The sequence below is a fragment of the Rhinopithecus roxellana genome, chromosome 7 (genome assembly GCF_007565055.1).
Source record: "Rhinopithecus roxellana isolate Shanxi Qingling chromosome 7, ASM756505v1, whole genome shotgun sequence".
In the NCBI taxonomy this organism is placed as follows: Eukaryota; Metazoa; Chordata; class Mammalia; order Primates; family Cercopithecidae; genus Rhinopithecus; species Rhinopithecus roxellana.
This window is the reverse complement of record NC_044555.1, coordinates 93,997,752-94,004,810: the sequence shown is the minus strand read 5'-3', so window position 1 is coordinate 94,004,810 and position 7,059 is coordinate 93,997,752.

Sequence of the window (7,059 nt, the reverse complement as noted above, 5' to 3'; positions counted from 1 at the left end):
GATCTTTGACAAACCTGAGAGAAACAAGAAATGGGGAAAGGATTCCCTATTTAATAATGGTGCTGGGAAAATTGGCTAGCCATAAGTAGAAAGCTGAAACTGGATCCTTTCCTTACCCCTTATACGAAGATTAATTCAAGATGGATTAGAGACTTAAATGTTAGACCTAATACCATAAAAACCCTAGAAGAAAATCTAGGTAGTACCATTCAGGACATAGGCATGGGCAAGGACTTCATGTCTAAAACACCAAAAGCAACGGCAGCAAAAGCCAAAATTGACAAATGGGATCTAATTAAACTAAAGAGCTTCTGCACAGCAAAAGAAACTACCATCAGAGTGAACAGGCAACCTACAGAATGGGAGAAAATTTTTGCAATCTACTCATCTGACAAGGGCTAATATCCAGAATCTACAAAGAACTCAAACAAATATACAAGAAAAAAACAAACAACCCATCAAAAAGTGGGGAAAGGATATGAACAGACATTTCTCAAAAGAAGACATTCATACAGCCACAGACACATGAAAAAATGCTCATCATCACTGGCCATCAGAGAAATGCAAATCAAAACCACAATGAGATACCATCTCACACCAGTTAGAATGGCAATCATTGAAAAATCAGGAAACAACAGTTGTTGGAGAGGATGTGGAGAAATAGGAACACTTTTACACTGTTGGTGGGATTGTAAACTAGTTCAACCATTATGGAAAAGAGTATGGCAATTCCTCAAGGATCTAGAACTAGACGTACCATATGACCCAGCCATCCCACTACTGGGTATATACCCAAAGGATTATAAATTATTCTACTACAAAGACACATGCACACTTATGTTCACTGCAGCACTATTCACAATAGCAAAGACTTGGAATCAACCCAAATGTCCATCTGTGACAGACTGGATTAAGAAAATGTGGCACATATACACCATGGAATACTATGCAGCCATAAAAAAGGATGAGTTTGCGTCCTTTGTAGGGACATGGATGTAGCTGGAAACCATCATTCTTAGCAAACTATCACAAGAAGAGAAAACCAAACACCGCATGTTCTCACTCATAGGTGGGAACTGACAATGAGATCACTTGGACTCGGGAAGGGGAACATCACACACTGGGGCCTATCATGGGGAGGGGGGAGGGGGGAGGGATTGCACTGGGGAGTTATACATGATATAAATGATGAACTGATGGGTGCTGACGAGTTGATGGGTGCAGCACACCAACATGGCACAAATATACATAGGTAACAAACCTGCACGTTATGCACATGTACCCTAGAACTTAAAGTATAATAAAAAATGAAAAAAAAAAAAAGAAAAGAAAAGGTTTCTCTAATAGATGATATTGAGCAGAAACCTGGATTCAAGTTACAGGAGGAAGCTGGAGTGGCTGAAACCAGCAAGAGGGACGGGCAAGCAGCTATGTGGGTGCGTGCTGGAAGAGATCAAGTAAGGCTGTGAAGGCCACAGTGGGAGCCTTTCATTCTGAATGAGACTCGTGCTGAGCATAGAAATATTCCTTTTTTTCTCATTTCCATTCCAAACCGTTTTTCCTCCCCCTACCACCCCACAATGCTACCTTAAACACTTTTAAATCATTCGTACGTCATCAGATTCTACCACCCCACTGCCCTCCTGTGACTGCCATATGCAGCCCCAAGTCTCCTCTCTTTTGTAGAGACTGTAGCTCCCGGCTCAAGATCCTTCTGTCAGTGACTCTGTTATCGCTGTAACACAGAGGTTCTCAACCTCAGCTGCACATTAAAATCACCAGGGGAGCTTATAAAAGAATACATGGCTGGGCACAGTGGCTCATGCCTATAATCCCAGCACTTTGGGAGGCCGAGACAAGTGGATCACGAGGTCAGGAGTTCGAGACCATCCTGGCCAACATGGTGAAACTCCATCTCTACTACAAATACAAAATTATCTGGGCGCACTGGCAGGTGCCTGTAATCCCAGCTACTCGGGAGGCTGCAGTGAGCTGAGATCGCACCACTGCACTCCAGTCTGGGCAACAGAACAAGACTTCGTCTCAAAAAAAAAAAGAAAAAAAAATACCAAAATGAATTAATGAGCCAGTCTCCTTCAATCATCCACCAATTCCCAGAGGGTTGAATTCTTCATCTCTCTCTCCATGGCTTTTTCAGTCATTTGTATGTAACCCAAAGAACTGTAAGTTCATTCCTTTGCCCTAGATTCAGAATATTTTGAATCAGAACTTTATTTCCTCTACTCAATGTCATGCAGTCTTTACCTAAATCTCCAGTGGACCTTTATTTGATGATTCAAGAAGTTATCCTGCTAAAGATATAAACCTAATACATTCAAAGAATGTCTGTTTTTTCTTCTATATGGTCAAACTGATACAAGCTTATGCACCCCTGAGAAACAGGGAAATTTCTGTAAACATTGTTAAAAACACCACACTGTTGGTACTCACTGCACAATTCCCTCATGGTTCCAAAGAGGCAGGATAAGCTGAATGCTCAGGATTGTTTCCTGACATTATCAAAGACACAGAGCTATGGGAACAACTTCAGATGCATGTAGAAGTAAAGCTACCTGGGGGCTGGATGCAGTGGCTCACACCTATAATCTGCACTTTGGGAGGCCAAGGTGGGAGGATCACTTGATGTCAGGAGTTGAAGACCAGCCTGGCCAACATGGTGAAACCCCCATCTCTACTAAAAAATACAAAAGTTAGCCAGACATGGTGGCACATGACTGTAAAGAAGGGAGGAAGGAGGAAGGGAGGGAGGGAGGAAGGGAGGGAGGGAGGAAGGGAGGGAGGGAGGAAGGGAGGGAGGGAGGAAGGGAGGGAGGGAGGAGGGAAGGAGGTAGGGATGGAAGAAGAAGAGGAGGAGGAGGAGGAGGAAGAGAAGAAGAGGAGGAGGAGGAGGAGGAAGAGAAGAAGAAGAGGAGGAGGAGGAAGAGAAGAGAGAGGAGGAGGAGGAAGAAGAAGAAGGAGGAGGAGGAGGAGAAGGAGGAGAAGAAAGGAAGGAGGAAGGAAGGAAGGAAGGAAGGAAGGAAGGAAGGAAGGAAGGAAGGAAGGAAGGAAGGAAGGAAGGAGGGAAGAAAAGCCACTTAGGAGCTGAGGCAAGAGACTCACTTGAGCCCAGGAGTTCCAGATCAGCCCAGGCAACATAAAATCGTCAATACTCATAGAAGTAGAGGGTAGAATGATGGTTACCAAAGGCTGGGGGCTGAGGACGTAGGGGCAGAGGGGAGAAGAAGGAATGGAGAAAAAAAGAAGGAATTTTATTGATCAAAGGGTACAAATTTTCAGATAGATAAGAGGAATAAGATTTGAGGTCTATTGTACAGGAGAGTGACTATAATCGATAATAATGTAGTGTCTGTTTCAAAATAAGAGTAAATTTCAAATGTTTCACCATAATAAATGATAATTACACAAGGTGTTGGATAAGTTAATTAGCTGGATTTAATCGTTACACATTGTATACATACATCAAGATATCACATTATGCTCCATAAATGTATACAATTATGATTTATTAGTCAAAATAATATTGACAAAAATAAATAAAACTGTCATTATTTGTAGATGATTTGATTGTGTACATAAAATCTCAAGGAATTGACAGATGAACCACTGTGAATTGAACAAGGTTTCTGGATACAAGATTAACATTCAAAGCCTAATTGAATTTCTGTTTTAGTAATAAACAACTAGAAAGAGAAAATTTTGACCATTTACTATTGCATTAAAAACTTAAATACCTAGAAATAAATCTAACAAAAACTGTTTAAGACCCCTAACGTAAAACTACAAAAAACTTCAATTAAAGAAAACAAGTAAATTGATGAATACACTATTCTCATGTTCAATATGTTCAAATATATTCAATATTGTAATGGTATGTTTTCCCAAAGTTTATATATAGTTCAATATAATTCTAATCAAAATCCCAGCAGAATTTTGTAGAAACAAATTTTTAAATTTATGTGGACTGCATTAAATAAAAAACATCTATTCATCAAAAGACCACCACTGAGAGTGGAAAAACCAAATCGCCATGTAGGAGGAGACATAATCATGCATTTATCTGATGAAGGAATGATATCTAGCATTTATAAAGAATTTCTGATAATTAGTAAGGGGAAAGGCCGGGCATGATGGCTCACATATGTAATCCCAGCACTTTGGGAGGCCATGGCGGGCGGATCGTCTGAGGTCAGGAGTTTGAGACCAGCCTGGCCAACATGGTGAAACCTCGTCTCTACTAAACATACAAAATCTAGCTGGGTGTGGTGGCAGGCACTTGTAATCCCAGCTATTCGGGAAGCTGAGGCAGGAGAATTGCTGGAATCTGGGAGGTGGAGGTTGCAGTGAGCCCAGATCGCGCCACTGCACTCCAGCCTGGGCAATAGAGTGAGACTCCTTCGGAAAGAAAGGAAAGAAAAGAAAGAAGAGAGAGAGAGAGAGAGAGAGAGAGAGAGAGAGAGACAGAGAGAGACAGAGAGACAGAAAGAAAAGAAAGAAGAAAGAAAGAAAGAAAGAAAGAAAGAAAGAAAGAAAGAAAGAAAGAAAGAAAGAAAGAAAGAAAGAAAGAAAGAAAGAAAGAAAGAAAGAAAGAGAAAGGCACCTAACCGCCTTCAAAAAACAAATGGATGTCCCAGTCACCCTGGGGGGACCTAATCAATAATGCAGACTACCGCATCCTTGAATTCCCTCTTCCTTGTTCCTTTTATCAACCCCTTCTCCTGAACTCTGGCTCCCTGGGATGGCAATGCCCAAATAAACTAACTCCATCCAAACTTTTGTCACAGGCTGTGCTCTCAGGGGAACCCAGCTAAGACAGCATGCAAAAGTAGTTGAAGCCTGTAGACCTTAACTATAGGATGGGAGACCAAAAGTTTCTGTTTTTCACTATGCCAGACAGGTCCCCAAGGAAACTGGGTCCTTTGACTGGCTGAAAGGAAAAAGAACACTCTATATTAAGTACTTCTTATGCCTTTTGGGACATTTTGTTTTCCACAGATGTTTCTGAGGCAGCCAGGAAGAGCTCCTTCAAACTGCACCAAGTTCTTTTGCTTTCCACATCCAGTCCCCATAAAAGATGCCGCGAAGCCCTCAGCCAGCTCAACATGGGCACGCCTGAAGTATAAGGCAATAAACAAATGTTCCACAAGCAATTCTGGACCAATGAGAGAGCTGGAGCATACATACTTCTTTCTTTCATCTAGATTGTGCAGTATTGACCAGATTCGTAACACACGTTTTTACTGGTTTCCATTGAGAGTGAAAAAGCAATTCACCATGTAGGAGTTTCGCTTAGTTTTTTCGTTTCGCTTTCTCCAGTCCTTCCCTCCTGTTTTGGATTCCCTTCCAAAATAAATGACCCACATCAAAAAAGGAATAATAGTAATATAATAATGAGTAAACACTTGAAGAAATACTTCACAAAAGAAGACACCCAAATAGCCAAGTACTATATGAAAATGGTATTCAAACATACCATTCGACTCAGCAATCCCATTACTGGTTATATACCCAGAGGAAATAAATTATTCTACTGTAAAGACACACACACATGAATGTTCATTGCAGCACTATTCATCGCAATAGCAAAAATGTGAAATCAACCTAAATGTCCATGAATGACAGTCTGGATAAAGAAAATGTGGTACATATACACCATGGAAAACTATGTAGCCATGAAAAAGAATGAGATTGTATCTTTTGCAGGAACATGAATGGAACTGGAGGTCACTACCCTTAGCAAGCTAATGCAGGAACAGAAAACCAAATACTGTGTTCTCATTTATAAATGGGAGCTAAATGATGAGAACTCATGAACACCAAGAAGGGAACAATAGACACTGGAGCTTCCTTGAGTGTGGAGGGTAGGAGGAGGGAGAGGAGCATAAAAAATAACTATTGGGTACTAGACTTAATACATGGGTGACTAAATAATCTGTACAACAAATCCCCCTGACACAAGTTGACATGTGTAACAAATTTGCATATATATCCTCAAATCTAAAATAAATGTTTTTTAAAAAATGGTGTACAACATCAGCTGTCATTAGAGAAATGCAAATTTAAACCACAATGAGATACCACTACACACATAGAATGGCTAAACAAAAGTTTTTTTTTTTTTAACTGACAATGCCAAGTGTTGGCAAAGATGTGAAGAAGCTGAATCACTCATATGCTGCAAGTGGGAATACAAATAGGTAAAACCACCAGGCACAGTGGCTCATGCCTGTAATCCCAGCACTCTGGGAGGCCAAGGCAGGTGGATTACTTGAGGTCAGGAGTTTGAGACCAGCCTGGCCAACAGAGTGAAACCCCGTCTCCACTAAAAATACAAAAATTAACAGGACGTGGTGGCTCACACCTGTAATCCCAGCTACTTGGGGGGCTGAGGCACAAGAATTGCTTGAACCTGGAGACGGAGGTTGCAGCTGAGATCGTGCCACTGCACTCCAGCCTGGTTGAAAGCAAGACTCTGCCTCAAATAAATAAATAAATAAATAAATAGGTAAAACCACAGCAAACCTGCACATGTACCCCCTGAATCTATGAAAATAAATAGGTAAAACCACTTTTGAAAACAAACGGTTAGTTTCGTTTAATATGTACTAAAACTAAACATACGCATCACCTATGACCCAGAAGTTCCTTTTCTAGGTATACACCTAACAGAAGGACGCATATGCCAAAAGAGACATACAAAACTGTTGATAGCAGCATCATATATAATTAGTCCAAAACTGAAAACAACACCAATGTCCACCTACAACAGCATGGTTAAATTGTAGCATATTCATTCAGTGGAATGTTATACAGCAAATGAAACAGAACAAATTATCGCTCTGTGCAACTCTGTCAGAGTAGGTTGAAGGCAATAATTAGAAGAAAAATGAAGCCCCTTTATGTTTGTCACACTGTTGGGTTATTCAGTAAACTTTCAGAGAGCTATTGCCTGCTACTATGCAGTAGAATGGGATGATAAGTGGATGTCTGAGGAAGTGGAGTGTAATATCTGATGGTAGGATCCATAGAGCACAGCAAACT